The 17,421-nt window shown below is 38.6% G+C and overlaps 1 protein-coding gene across 6 annotated transcripts in view; it reads left to right on the forward strand.

Moving 5' to 3' along the window:
* The window catches only part of ralgapa1 (Ral GTPase activating protein catalytic subunit alpha 1), a 203,763-nt gene that overhangs the window by 104,735 nt on the left and 81,607 nt on the right, over positions 1-17,421 (forward strand). The window lies entirely within an intron of this gene.

Below are 17,421 nucleotides of genomic sequence, written 5' to 3' on the forward strand. Positions count from 1 at the left end.
TCGGTTTATATCACAATACCTACATTTAGAGTCGGTTATTCATTCAGTCTAACGAGAAACTGTAGAACGGACTCGGTTTATATCACAATACCTACATTTAGAGCCGGTTATTCATTCAGTCTAACGAGAAACTGTAGAACGGACTCGGTTTATATCACAATACCTACATTTAGAGTCGGTTATTCATTCAGTCTAACGAGAAACTGTAGAACGGACTCGGTTTATATCACAATACCTACATTTAGAGTCGGTTATTCATTCAGTCTAACGAGAAACTGTAGAACGGACTCGGTTTATATCACAATACCTACATTTAGAGTCGGTTATTCATTCAGTCTAACGAGAAACTGTAGAACGGACTCGGTTTATATCACAATACCTACATTTAGAGTCGGTTATTCATTCAGCCAAACGAGAAACTGTAGAACGGACTCGGTTTATATCACAATACCTACATTTAGAGCCGGTTATTCATTCAGTCTAATGAGAAACTGTAGAACGGACTCGGTTTATATCACAATACCTACATTTAGAGCCGGTTATTCATTCAGTCTAATGAGAAACTGTAGAACGGACTCGGTTTATATCACAATACCTACATTTAGAGTCGGTTATTCATTCAGTCTAAAGAGAAACTGTATAACGGACTCGGTTTATATCACAATACCTACATTTAGAGTCGGTTATTCATTAAGTCTAATGAGAAACAGTAGAACGGACTCGGTTTATATCACAATACCTACAATTAGAGCCGGTTATTCATTCAGTCTAACGAGAAACTGTAGGACGGACTCGGTTTATATCACAATACCTACATTTAGAGTCGGTTATTCATTCAGTCTAACGAGAAACTGTAGAACGGACTCGGTTTATATCACAATACCTACATTTAGAGTCGGTTATTCATTCAGTCTAACGAGAAACTGTAGAACGGACTCGGTTTATATCACAATACCTACATTTAGAGTCGGTTATTCATTCAGTCTAACGAGAAACTGTAGAACGGACTCGGTTTATATCACAATACCTACATTTAGAGTCGGTTATTCATTCAGTCTAACGAGAAACTGTAGAACGGACTCGGTTTATATCACAATACCTACATTTAGAGTCGGTTATTCATTCAGCCTAACGAGAAACTGTAGAACGGACTCGGTTTATATCACAATACCTACATTTAGAGCCGGTTATTCATTCAGTCTAATGAGAAACTGTAGAACGGACTCGGTTTATATCACAATACCTACATTTAGAGTCGGTTATTCATTCAGTCTAATGAGAAACTGTAGAACGGACTCGGTTTATATCACAATACCGACATTTAGAGTCGGTTATTCATTCAGCCTAATGAGAAACTGTAGAACGGACTCGGTTTATATCACAATACCTACATTTAGAGCCGGTTATTCATTCAGTCTAATGAGAAACTGTAGAACGGACTCGGTTTATATCACAATACCGACATTTAGAGTCGGTTATTCATTCAGTCTAATGAGAAACTGTAGAACGGACTCGGTTTATATCACAATACCTACATTTAGAGCCGGTTATTCATTCAGTCTAATGAGAAACTGTAGAACGGACTCGGTTTATATCACAATACCTACATTTAGAGCCGGTTATTCATTCAGTCTAATGAGAAACTGTAGAACGGACTCGGTTTATATCACAATACCTACATTTAGAGCCGGTTATTCATTCAGTCTAACGAGAAACTGTAGAACGGACTCGGTTTATATCACAATACCTACATTTAGAGCCGGTTATTCATTCAGTCTAATGAGAAACTGTAGAACGGACTCGGTTTATATCACAATACCTACATTTAGAGTCGGTTATTCATTCAGTCTAATGAGAAACTGTAGAACGGACTCGGTTTATATCACAATACCTACATTTAGAGTCGGTTATTCATTCAGTCTAATGAGAAACTGTAGAACGGACTCGGTTTATATCACAATACCTACATTTAGAGTCGGTTATTCATTCAGTCTAATGAGAAACTGTAGAACGGACTCGGTTTATATCACAATACCTACATTTAGAGCCGGTTATTCATTCAGTCTAACGAGAAACTGTAGAACGGACTCGGTTTATATCACAATACCTACATTTAGAGTCGGTTATTCATTCAGTCTAACGAGAAACTGTAGAACGGACTCGGTTTATATCACAATACCTACATTTAGAGTCGGTTATTCATTCAGTCTAACGAGAAACTGTAGAACGGACTCGGTTTATATCACAATACCTACATTTAGAGTCGGTTATTCATTCAGTCTAACGAGAAACTGTAGAACGGACTCGGTTTATATCACAATACCTACATTTAGAGTCGGTTATTCATTCAGCCTAACGAGAAACTGTAGAACGGACTCGGTTTATATCACAATACCTACATTTAGAGCCGGTTATTCATTCAGTCTAATGAGAAACTGTAGAACGGACTCGGTTTATATCACAATACCTACATTTAGAGCCGGTTATTCATTCAGTCTAATGAGAAACTGTAGAACGGACTCGGTTTATATCACAATACCTACATTTAGAGTCGGTTATTCATTCAGTCTAATGAGAAACTGTAGAACGGACTCGGTTTATATCACAATACCTACATTTAGAGTCGGTTATTCATTCAGTCTAATGAGAAACTGTATAAAGGACTCGGTTTATATCACAATACCTACATTTAGAGCCGGTTATTAATTAAGTCTAACGAGAAACTGTAGGACGGACTCGGTTTATATCACAATACCTACATTTAGAGTCGGTTATTCATTCAGTCTAACGAGAAACTGTAGAACGGACTCGGTTTATATCACAATACCTACATTTAGAGTCGGTTATTCATTCAGTCTAACGAGAAACTGTAGAACGGACTCGGTTTATATCACAATACCTACATTTAGAGTCGGTTATTCATTCAGTCTAACGAGAAACTGTAGAACGGACTCGGTTTATATCACAATACCTACATTTAGAGTCGGTTATTCATTCAGTCTAACGAGAAACTGTAGAACGGACTCGGTTTATATCACAATACCTACATTTAGAGTCGGTTATTCATTCAGCCTAACGAGAAACTGTAGAACGGACTCGGTTTATATCACAATACCTACATTTAGAGCCGGTTATTCATTCAGTCTAATGAGAAACTGTAGAACGGACTCGGTTTATATCACAATACCTACATTTAGAGTCGGTTATTCATTCAGTCTAATGAGAAACTGTAGAACGGACTCGGTTTATATCACAATACCGACATTTAGAGTCGGTTATTCATTCAGCCTAATGAGAAACTGTAGAACGGACTCGGTTTATATCACAATACCTACATTTAGAGCTGGTTATTCATTCAGTCTAATGAGAAACTGTAGAACGGACTCGGTTTATATCACAATACCTACATTTAGAGCCGGTTATTCATTCAGCCTAATGAGAAACTGTAGAACGGACTCGGTTTATATCACAATACCTACATTTAGAGTCGGTTATTCATTCAGCCTAATGAGAAACTGTAGAACGGACTCGGTTTATATCATAATACCTACATCTAGAGTCGGTTATTCATTCAGTCTAATGAGAAACTGTAGAACGGACTCGGTTTATATCATAATACCTACATCTAGAGTCGGTTATTCATTCAGTCTAATGAGAAACTGTAGAACGGACTCGGTTTATATCACAATACCTACATTTAGAGTCGGTTATTCATTCAGCCTAATGAGAAACTGTAGAACGGACTCGGTTTATATCACAATACCTACATTTAGAGTCGGTTATTCATTCAGCCTAATGAGAAACTGTAGAACGGACTCGGTTTATATCATAATACCTACATCTAGAGTCGGTTATTCATTCAGTCTAATGAGAAACTGTAGAACGGACTCGGTTTATATCATAATACCTACATCTAGAGTCGGTTATTCATTCAGTCTAATGAGAAACTGTAGAACGGACTCGGTTTATATCACAATACCTATATTTAGAGTCGGTTATTCATTCAGCCTAATGAGAAACTGTAGAACGGACTCGGTTTATATCACAATACCTACATTTAGAGTCGGTTATTCATTCAGCCTAATGAGAAACTGTAGAACGGACTCGGTTTATATCATAATACCTACATCTAGAGTCGGTTATTCATTCAGTCTAATGAGAAACTGTAGAACGGACTCGGTTTATATCACAATACCTACATTTAGAGTCGGTTATTCATTCAGCCTAATGAGAAACTGTAGAACGGACTTGGTTTATATCACAATACCTACATTTAGAGTCGGTTATTCATTCAGCCTAATGAGAAACTGTAGAACGGACTCGGTTTATATCACAATACCTACATTTAGAGTCGGTTATTCATTCAGCCTAATGAGAAACTGTAGAACGAACTCGGGTTATATCACAATACCTACATTTAGAGTCGGTTATTCATTCAGCCTAATGAGAAACTGTAGAACGGACTCGGTTTATATCACAATACCTACATTTAGAGCCGGTCATTCATTCAGCCTAATGAGAAACTGTAGAACGGACTCGGTTTATATCACAATACCTACATTTAGAGCCGGTCATTCATTCAGCCTAATGAGAAACTGTAGAACGGACTCGGTTTATATCACAATACCTACATTTAGAGCCGGTCATTCATTCAGCCTAATGAGAAACTGTAGAACGGACTCGGTTTATATCACAATACCTACATTTAGAGCCGGTTATTCATTCAGTCTAATGAGAAATTGTAGAACGGACTCGGTTTATATCACAATACCTACATTTAGAGTCGGTTATTCATTCAGTCTAATGAGAAACTGTAGAACGGACTCGGTTTATATCACAATACCTACATTTAGAGCCGGTTATTCATTCAGTCTAATGAGAAACTGTAGAACGGACTCGGTTTATATCACAATACCTACATTTAGAGTCGGTTATTCATTCAGTCTAATGAGAAACTGTAGAACGGACTCGGTTTATATCACAATACCTACATTTAGAGTCGGTTATTCATTCAGTCTAATGAGAAACTGTAGAACGGACTCGGTTTATATCACAATACCTACATTTAGAGCCGGTCATTCATTCAGCCTAATGAGAAACTGTAGAACGGACTCGGTTTATATCACAATACCTACATTTAGAGCCGGTCATTCATTCAGCCTAATGAGAAACTGTAGAACGGACTCGGTTTATATCACAATACCTACATTTAGAGCCGGTTATTCATTCAGTCTAATGAGAAACTGTAGAACGGACTCGGTTTATATCACAATACCTACATTTAGAGCCGGTTATTCATACAGTCTAATGAGAAACTGTAGAACGGACTCGGTTTATATCACAATACCTACATTTAGAGCCGGTTATTCATTCAGTCTAATGAGAAACTGTAGAACGGACTCGGTTTATATCACAATACCTACATTTAGAGCCGGTTATTCATTCAGTCTAATGAGAAACTGTAGAACGGACTCGGTTTATATCACAATACCTACATTTAGAGCCGGTTATTCTTTCAGTCTAATGAGAAACTGTAGAACGGACTCGGTTTATATCACAATACCTACATTTAGAGCCGGTTATTCTTTCAGTCTAATGAGAAACTGTAGAACGGACTCGGTTTATATCACAATACCTACATTTAGAGTCGGTTATTCATTCAGTCTAATGAGAAACTGTAGAACGGACTCGGTTTATATCACAATACCTACATTTAGAGTCGGTTATTCATTCAGCCTAATGAGAAACTGTAGAACGGACTCGGTTTATATCACAATACCTACATTTAGAGTCGGTTATTCATTCAGCCTAATGAGAAACTGTAGAACGGACTCGGTTTATATCACAATACCTACATTTAGAGTCGGTTATTCATTCAGTCTAATGAGAAACTGTAGAACGGACTCGGTTTATATCACAATACCTACATTTAGAGTCGGTTATTCATTCAGTCTAATGAGAAACTGTAGAACGGACTCGGTTTATATCACAATACCTACATTTAGAGTCGGTTATTCATTCAGCCTAATGAGAAACTGTAGAACGGACTCGGTTTATATCATAATACCTACATCTAGAGTCGGTTATTCATTCAGCCTAATGAGAAACTGTAGAACGGACTCGGTTTATATCACAATACCTACATTTAGAGTCGGTTATTCATTCAGCCTAATGAGAAACTGTAGAACGGACTCGGTTTATATCACAATACCTACATTTAGAGTCGGTTATTCATTCAGCCTAATGAGAAACTGTAGAACGGACTCGGTTTATATCACAATACCTACATTTAGAGTCGGTTATTCATTCAGCCTAATGAGAAACTGTAGAACGGACTCGGTTTATATCACACTACCTACATTTAGAGTCGGTTATTCATTCAGCCTAATGAGAAACTGTAGAACGGACTCGGTTTATATCACAATACCTACATTTAGAGTCGGTTATTCATTCAGTCTAATGAGAAACTGTAGAACGGACTCGGTTTATATCACAATACCTACATTTAGAGTCGGTTATTCATTCAGTCTAATGAGAAACTGTAGAACGGACTCGGTTTATATCACAATACCTACATTTAGAGCCGGTTATTCATTCAGTCTAACGAGAAACTGTAGGACGGACTCGGTTTATATCACAATACCTACATTTAGAGTCGGTTATTCATTCAGTCTAACGAGAAACTGTAGAACGGACTCGGTTTATATCACAATACCTACATTTAGAGTCGGTTATTCATTCAGTCTAACGAGAAACTGTAGAACGGACTCGGTTTATATCACAATACCTACATTTAGAGTCGGTTATTAATTAAGTCTAACGAGAAACTGTAGAACGGACTCGGTTTATATCACAATACCTACATTTAGAGTCGGTTATTCATTCAGTCTAACGAGAAACTGTAGAACGGACTCGGTTTATATCACAATAACTACATTTAGAGTCGGTTATTCATTCAGCCTAACGAGAAACTGTAGAACGGACTCGGTTTATATCACAATACCTACATTTAGAGCCGGTTATTCATTCAGTCTAACGAGAAACTGTAGAACGGACTCGGTTTATATCACAATACCTACATTTAGAGTCGGTTATTCATTCAGTCTAATGAGAAACTGTAGAACGGACTCGGTTTATATCACAATACCGACATTTAGAGTCGGTTATTCATTCAGTCTAATGAGAAACTGTAGAACGGACTCGGTTTATATCACAATACCGACATTTAGAGTCGGTTATTCATTCAGCCTAATGAGAAACTGTAGAACGGACTCGGTTTATATCACAATACCTACATTTAGAGCTGGTTATTCATTCAGTCTAATGAGAAACTGTAGAACGGACTCGGTTTATATCACAATACCTACATTTAGAGCCGGTTATTCATTCAGCCTAATGAGAAACTGTAGAACGGACTCGGTTTATATCACAATACCTACATTTAGAGTCGGTTATTCATTCAGCCTAATGAGAAACTGTAGAACGGACTCGGTTTATATCATAATACCTACATTTAGAGTCGGTTATTCATTCAGTCTAATGAGAAACTGTAGAACGGACTCGGTTTATATCACAATACCTACATTTAGAGTCGGTTATTCATTCAGTCTAATGAGAAACTGTAGAACGGACTCGGTTTATATCACAATACCTACATTTAGAGTCGGTTATTCATTCAGCCTAATGAGAAACTGTAGAACGGACTCGGTTTATATCATAATACCTACATCTAGAGTCGGTTATTCATTCAGTCTAATGAGAAACTGTAGAACGGACTCGGTTTATATCACAATACCTACATTTAGAGTCGGTTATTCATTCAGCCTAATGAGAAACTGTAGAACGGACTCGGTTTATATCACAATACCTACATTTAGAGTCGGTTATTCATTCAGCCTAATGAGAAACTGTAGAACGGACTCGGTTTATATCATAATACCTACATCTAGAGTCGGTTATTCATTCAGTCTAATGAGAAACTGTAGAACGGACTCGGTTTATATCATAATACCTACATCTAGAGTCGGTTATTCATTCAGTCTAATGAGAAACTGTAGAACGGACTCGGTTTATATCACAATACCTATATTTAGAGTCGGTTATTCATTCAGCCTAATGAGAAACTGTAGAACGGACTCGGTTTATATCACAATACCTACATTTAGAGTCGGTTATTCATTCAGCCTAATGAGAAACAGTAGAACGGACTCGGTTTATATCATAATACCTACATCTAGAGTCGGTTATTCATTCAGTCTAATGAGAAACTGTAGAACGGACTCGGTTTATATCACAATACCTACATTTAGAGCTGGTTATTCATTCAGCCTAATGAGAAACTGTAGAACGGACTCGGTTTATATCACAATACCTACATTTAGAGTCGGTTATTCATTCAGCCTAATGAGAAACTGTAGAACGGACTCGGTTTATATCACAATACCTACATTTAGAGTCGGTTATTCATTCAGCCTAATGAGAAACTGTAGAACGGACTCGGTTTATATCACAATACCTACATTTAGAGTCGGTTATTCATTCAGCCTAATGAGAAACTGTAGAACGGACTCGGGTTATATCACAATACCTACATTTAGAGTCGGTTATTCATTCAGCCTAATGAGAAACTGTAGAACGGACTCGGTTTATATCACAATACCTACATTTAGAGCCGGTTATTCATTCAGTCTAATGAGAAACTGTAGAACGGACTCGGTTTATATCACAATACCTACATTTAGAGCCGGTCATTCATTCAGCCTAATGAGAAACTGTAGAACGGACTCGGTTTATATCACAATACCTATATTTAGAGCCGGTCATTCATTCAGCCTAATGAGAAACTGTAGAACGCACTCGGTTTATATCACAATACCTACATTTAGAGCCGGTTATTCATTCAGTCTAATGAGAAACTGTAGAACGGACTCGGTTTATATCACAATACCTACATTTAGAGTCGGTTATTCATTCAGTCTAATGAGAAACTGTAGAACGGACTCGGTTTATATCACAATACCTACATTTAGAGCCGGTTATTCATTCAGTCTAATGAGAAACTGTAGAACGGACTCGGTTTATATCACAATACCTACATTTAGAGCCGGTCATTCATTCAGCCTAATGAGAAACTGTAGAACGGACTCGGTTTATATCACAATACCTACATTTAGAGCCGGTTATTCATTCAGCCTAATGAGAAACTGTAGAACGGACTCGGTTTATATCACAATACCTACATTTAGAGCCGGTTATTCATTCAGCCTAATGAGAAACTGTAGAACGGACTCGGTTTATATCACAATACCTACATTTAGAGTCGGTTATTCATTCAGTCTAATGAGAAACTGTAGAACGGACTCGGTTTATATCACAATACCTACATTTAGAGCCGGTTATTCATTCAGTCTAATGAGAAACTGTAGAACGGACTCGGTTTATATCACAATACCTACATTTAGAGCCGGTTATTCATTCAGTCTAATGAGAAACTGTAGAACGGACTCGGTTTATATCACAATACCTACATTTAGAGCCGGTTATTCATTCAGTCTAATGAGAAACTGTAGAACGGACTCGGTTTATATCACAATACCTACATTTAGAGCCGGTTATTCATTCAGTCTAACGAGAAACTGTAGGACGGACTCGGTTTATATCACAATACCTACATTTAGAGTCGGTTATTCATTCAGTCTAACGAGAAACTGTAGAACGGACTCGGTTTATATCACAATACCTACATTTAGAGTCGGTTATTCATTCAGTCTAACGAGAAACTGTAGAACGGACTCGGTTTATATCACAATACCTACATTTAGAGTCGGTTATTCATTCAGTCTAACGAGAAACTGTAGAACGGACTCGGTTTATATCACAATACCTACATTTAGAGTCGGTTATTCATTCAGTCTAATGAGAAACTGTAGAACGGACTCGGTTTATATCACAATACCTACATTTAGAGTCGGTTATTCATTCAGCCTAACGAGAAACTGTAGAACGGACTCGGTTTATATCACAATACCTACATTTAGAGCCGGTTATTCATTCAGTCTAACGAGAAACTGTAGAACGGACTCGGTTTATATCACAATACCTACATTTAGAGTCGGTTATTCATTCAGTCTAATGAGAAACTGTAGAACGGACTCGGTTTATATCACAATACCTACATTTAGAGTCGGTTATTCATTCAGTCTAATGAGAAACTGTAGAACGGACTCGGTTTATATCACAATACCGACATTTAGAGTCGGTTATTCATTCAGCCTAATGAGAAACTGTAGAACGGACTCGGTTTATATCAAAATAACTACATTTAGAGCTGGTTATTAATTCAGTCTAATGAGAAACTGTAGAACGGACTCGGTTTATATCACAATACCTACATTTAGAGTCGGTTATTCATTCAGCCTAATGAGAAACTGTAGAACGGACTCGGTTTATATCACAATACCTACATTTAGAGTCGGTTATTCATTCAGCCTAATGAGAAACTGTAGAACGGACTCGGTTTATATCATAATACCTACATCTAGAGTCGGTTATTCATTCAGTCTAATGAGAAACTGTAGAACGGACTCGGTTTATATCATAATACCTACATTTAGAGTCGGTTATTCATTCAGTCTAATGAGAAACTGTAGAACGGACTCGGTTTATATCACAATACCTACATTTAGAGTCGGTTATTCATTCAGTCTAATGAGAAACTGTAGAACGGACTCGGTTTATATCACAATACCTACATTTAGAGTCGGTTATTCATTCAGCCTAATGAGAAACTGTAGAACGGACTCGGTTTATATCATAATACCTACATCTAGAGTCGGTTATTCATTCAGTCTAATGAGAAACTGTAGAACGGACTCGGTTCATATCACAATACCTACATTTAGAGTCGGTTATTCATTCAGCCTAATGAGAAACTGTAGAACGGACTCGGTTTATATCACAATACCTACATTTAGAGTCGGTTATTCATTCAGCCTAATGAGAAACTGTAGAACGGACTCGGTTTATATCATAATACCTACATCTAGAGTCGGTTATTCATTCAGTCTAATGAGAAACTGTAGAACGGACTCGGTTTATATCATAATACCTACATCTAGAGTCGGTTATTCATTCAGTCTAATGAGAAACTGTAGAACGGACTCGGTTTATATCACAATACCTACATTTAGAGTCGGTTATTCATTCAGCCTAATGAGAAACTGTAGAACGGACTCGGTTTATATCACAATACCTACATTTAGAGTCGGTTATTCATTCAGCCTAATGAGAAACTGTAGAACGGACTCGGTTTATATCATAATACCTACATCTAGAGTCGGTTATTCATTCAGTCTAATGAGAAACTGTAGAACGGACTCGGTTTATATCACAATACCTACATTTAGAGCTGGTTATTCATTCAGCCTAATGAGAAACTGTAGAACGGACTCGGTTTATATCACAATACCTACATTTAGAGCCGGTTATTCATTCAGTCTAATGAGAAACTGTAGAACGGACTCGGTGTATATCACAATACCTACATTTAGAGCCGGTCATTCATTCAGCCTAATGAGAAACTGTAGAACGGACTCGGTTTATATCACAATACCTACATTTAGAGCCGGTTATTCATTCAGTCTAATGAGAAACTGTAGAACGGACTCGGTTTATATCACAATACCTACATTTAGAGCCGGTCATTCATTCAGCCTAATGAGAAACTGTAGAACGGACTCGGTTTATATCACAATACCTACATTTAGAGCCGGTCATTCATTCAGCCTAATGAGAAACTGTAGAACGGACTCGGTTTATATCACAATACCTACATTTAGAGCCGGTTATTCATTCAGTCTAATGAGAAACTGTAGAACGGACTCGGTTTATATCACAATACCTACATTTAGAGCCGGTTATTCATTCAGTCTAATGAGAAACTGTAGAACGGACTCGGTTTATATCACAATACCTACATTTAGAGCCGGTTATTCATTCAGTCTAATGAGAAACTGTAGAACGGACTCGGTTTATATCACAATACCTACATTTAGAGCCGGTCATTCATTCAGCCTAATGAGAAACTGTAGAACGGACTCGGTTTATATCACAATACCTACATTTAGAGCCGGTTATTCATTCAGCCTAATGAGAAACTGTAGAACGGACTCGGTTTATATCACAATACCTACATTTAGAGCCGGTTATTCATTCAGCCTAATGAGAAACTGTAGAACGGACTCGGTTTATATCACAATACCTACATTTAGAGCCGGTTATTCATTCAGTCTAATGAGAAACTGTAGAACGGACTCGGTTTATATCACAATACCTACATTTAGAGCCGGTTATTCATTCAGTCTAATGAGAAACTGTAGAACGGACTCGGTTTATATCACAATACCTACATTTAGAGCCGGTTATTCATTCAGTCTAATGAGAAACTGTAGAACGGACTCGGTTTATATCACAATACCTACATTTAGAGTCGGTTATTCATTCAGCCTAATGAGAAACTGTAGAACGGACTCGGTTTATATCACAATACCTACATTTAGAGCCGGTCATTCATTCAGCCTAATGAGAAACTGTAGAACGGACTCGGTTTATATCACAATACCTACATTTAGAGCCGGTTATTCATTCAGTCTAATGAGAAACTGTAGAACGGACTCGGTTTATATCACAATACCTACATTTAGAGCCGGTTATTCATTCAGTCTAATGAGAAACTGTAGAACGGACTCGGTTTATATCACAATACCTACATTTAGAGCCGGTTATTCATTCAGTCTAATGAGAAACTGTAGAACGGACTCGGTTTATATCACAATACCTACATTTAGAGCCGGTCATTCATTCAGCCTAATGAGAAACTGTAGAACGGACTCGGTTTATATCACAATACCTACATTTAGAGCCGGTTATTCATTCAGCCTAATGAGAAACTGTAGAACGGACTCGGTTTATATCACAATACCTACATTTAGAGCCGGTTATTCATTCAGCCTAATGAGAAACTGTAGAACGGACTCGGTTTATATCACAATACCTACATTTAGAGCCGGTTATTCATTCAGTCTAATGAGAAACTGTAGAACGGACTCGGTTTATATCACAATACCTACATTTAGAGCCGGTTATTCATTCAGTCTAATGAGAAACTGTAGAACGGACTCGGTTTATATCACAATACCTACATTTAGAGCCGGTTATTCATTCAGTCTAATGAGAAACTGTAGAACGGACTCGGTTTATATCACAATACCTACATTTAGAGCCGGTTATTCATTCAGTCTAATGAGAAACTGTAGAACGGACTCGGTTTATATCACAATACCTACATTTAGAGCCGGTTATTCATTCAGTCTAATGAGAAACTGTAGAACGGACTCGGTTTATATCACAATACCTACATTTAGAGCCGGTTATTCATTCAGTCTAATGAGAAACTGTAGAACGGACTCGGTTTATATCACAATACCTACATTTAGAGCCGGTTATTCTTTCAGCCTAATGAGAAACTGTAGAACGGACTCGGTTTATATCACAATACCTACATTTAGAGCCGGTTATTCTTTCAGTCTAATGAGAAACTGTAGAACGGACTCGGTTTATATCACAATACCTACATTTAGAGTCGGTTATTCATTCAGTCTAATGAGAAACTGTAGAACGGACTCGGTTTATATCACAATACCTACATTTAGAGTCGGTTATTCATTCAGCCTAATGAGAAACTGTAGAACGGACTCGGTTTATATCACAATACCTACATTTAGAGTCGGTTATTCATTCAGCCTAATGAGAAACTGTAGAACGGACTCGGTTTATATCACAATACCTACATTTAGAGTCGGTTATTCATTCAGTCTAATGAGAAACTGTAGAACGGACTCGGTTTATATCACAATACCTACATTTAGAGTCGGTTATTCATTCAGTCTAATGAGAAACTGTAGAACGGACTCGGTTTATATCACAATACCTACATTTAGAGTCGGTTATTCATTCAGCCTAATGAGAAACTGTAGAACGGACTCGGTTTATATCATAATACCTACATCTAGAGTCGGTTATTCATTCAGCCTAATGAGAAACTGTAGAACGGACTCGGTTTATATCACAATACCTACATTTAGAGTCGGTTATTCATTCAGCCTAATGAGAAACTGTAGAACGGACTCGGTTTATATCACAATACCTACATTTAGAGTCGGTTATTCATTCAGCCTAATGAGAAACTGTAGAACGGACTCGGTTTATATCACAATACCTACATTTAGAGTCGGTTATTCATTCAGCCTAATGAGAAACTGTAGAACGGACTCGGTTTATATCACAATACCTACATTTAGAGTCGGTTATTCATTCAGCCTAATGAGAAACTGTAGAACGGACTCGGTTTATATCGCAATACCTACATTTAGAGTCGGTTATTCATTCAGCCTAATGAGAAACTGTAGAACGGACTCGGTTTATATCGCAATACCTACATTTAGAGTCGGTTATTCATTCAGCCTAATGAGAAACTGTAGAACGGACTCGGTTTATATCGCAATACCTACATTTAGAGTCGGTTATTCATTCAGCCTAATGAGAAACTGTAGAACGGACTCGGTTTATATCGCAATACCTACATTTAGAGTCGGTTACTCATTCAGTCTAATGAGAAACTGTAGAACGGACTCGGTTTATATCGCAATACCTACATTTAGAGTCGGTTATTCATTCAGCCTAATGAGAAACTGTAGAACGGACTCGGTTTATATCGCAATATCTACATTTAGAGCCGGTTATTCATTCAGTCTAATGAGAAACTGTAGAACGGACTCGGTTTATATCGCAATACCTACATTTAGAGTCGGTTATTCATTCAGTCTAATGAGAAACTGTAGAACGGACTCGGTTTATATCGCAATACCTACATTTAGAGTCGGTTATTCATTCAGCCTAATGAGAAACTGTAGAACGGACTCGGTTTATATCACAATATCTACATTTAGAGCCGGTTATTCATTCAGTCTAATGAGAAACTGTAGAACGGACTCGGTTTATATCACAATACCTACATTTAGAGCCGGTTATTCATTCAGTCTAATGAGAAACTGTAGAACGGACTCGGTTTATATCACAATACCTACATTTAGAGCCGGTTATTCATTCAGTCTAACGAGAAACTGTAGAACGGACTCGGTTTATATCACAATACCTACATTTAGAGTCGGTTATTCATTCAGTCTAACGAGAAACTGTAGAACAGACTCGGTTTATATCACAATACCTACATTTAGAGTCGGTTATTCATTCAGTCTAACGAGAAACTGTAGAACGGACTCGGTTTATATCACAATACCTACATTTAGAGCCGGTTATTCATTCAGTCTAATGAGAAACTGTAGAACGGACTCGGTTTATATCACAATACCTACATTTAGAGTCGGTTATTCATTCAGTCTAATGAGAAACTGTAGAACGGACTCGGTTTATATCACAATACCTACATTTAGAGTCGGTTATTCATTCAGTCTAATGAGAAACTGTAGAACGGACTCGGTTTATATCACAATACCTACATTTAGAGTCGGTTATTCATTCAGTCTAATGAGAAACTGTAGAACGGACTCGGTTTATATCACAATACCTACATTTAGAGCCGGTTATTCATTCAGCCTAATGAGAAACTGTAGAACGGACTCGGTTTATATCACAATACCTACATTTAGAGTCGGTTATTCATTCAGTCTAATGAGAAACTGTAGAACGGACTCGGTTTATATCACAATACCTACATTTAGAGTCGGTTATTCATTCAGCCTAATGAGAAACTGTAGAACGGACTCGGTTTATATCACAATACCTACATTTAGAGCCGGTTATTCATTCAGTCTAATGAGAAACTGTAGAACGGACTCGGTTTATATCACAATACCTACATTTAGAGTCGGTTATTCATTCAGTCTAATGAGAAATTATTATTGGTCAGTCAGACGTTCTCCTTCCTCTGAATTATTGTCCAGACGTTGTGTCGATGAGCTTCCAGGTCACTGCATGCTTCTTGGCAGATTTGTTTTGGGGGGGTGGGGGGGGTAGAGTGGACCCCTCAGACAGACAGATTAATCATTATGTAAACAGTGTCATTACTGGTATTGCAGTGGTTGGTGGGTGGGGGTCGGGGTGGGGGTGTTAAAATCGATGCAGGTTTAAGTGTCCACTTATGACCAGACAGATTAAGGTCAGTGTCATTTACACTAATCCCACACCCTCCTCAGCACTGACCCAATCCCCCCTCAGCCGCTGAAAAGGTGCAAGTTTTGCTGTCTGGGTTTTATTTCTGGACGCTGAGCCACAGGGGGTCATGGGTCAGACACAATCCAGGGACATATTTTCCTCAAAACAAGTTAAATTCAGGCTTCAGGTTGGTTTTATTAGCCATAACTATTTTCCACATTCATTAAATTTCAGTCATGTGTGTCGCAACAAACAGAAACAAAGACTCTGAGCCAATTTGGCCTCAATAGAGCCACTGAACCACCGCCTGGACCAGCTCTGACCTCCATTCAGCAAAGCTATAAGGCAAGCAAGTTCGCTAACTGGCCATTTTAGACAGTTTACGTTTTGGGGTAGTGGTATAACACTAATACTACTACTACTAATAATAATAATAATAGCAATAATAATAATAATAATAATCTGCTTTTTCAAACAAAAACAAAAGGAGTTTGTCTGCAGACAGTGATGCTCTGTTTGATCTGCAGGGTTTATTTTAACGCCCTGAAGGCGACATCACAGGCGATGTGGCAGGCAGTATCACAGGCGATGTGGCAGGCAGTATCACAGGCGATGTGGCAGGCAGTATCACAGGCGGTATCACAGGCGATGTGGCAGGCAGTATCACAGGCGGTATCACAGGCGATGTGGCAGGCGGTATCACAGGCGACGTCGCAGGCGGTATCACAGGCGACATCGCAGGCGACATCGCAGGCGACATCACAGGCGACATCGCAGGCGACATCGCAGGCGGTATCACAGGCGACATCGCAGGCGGTATCACAGGCGACGTCGCAGGCGACATCGCAGGCGACATCGCAGGCGGTATCACAGGCGGTATCACAGGCGACATCGCAGGCGACATCGCAGGCGACATCACAGGCGACATCACAGGCGACATCGCAGGCGACATCGCAGGCGGTATCACAGGCGACATCGCAGGCGGTATCACAGGCGACATCACAGGCGGTATCACAGGCGACATCACAGGCGGTATCACAGGCGACGTCGCAGGCGACATCACAGGCGGTATCACAGGCGACATCGCAGGCGACATCACAGGCGACATCACAGGCGGTATCACAGGCGACGTCGCAGGCGATATTAATTATTTATTACGAAATAAGTAACTTTGTACTTTAGTGTCTGAAC

This window comes from Pygocentrus nattereri, chromosome 10, assembly GCF_015220715.1.
Source record: "Pygocentrus nattereri isolate fPygNat1 chromosome 10, fPygNat1.pri, whole genome shotgun sequence".
Taxonomy (NCBI): Eukaryota; Metazoa; Chordata; class Actinopteri; order Characiformes; family Serrasalmidae; genus Pygocentrus; species Pygocentrus nattereri.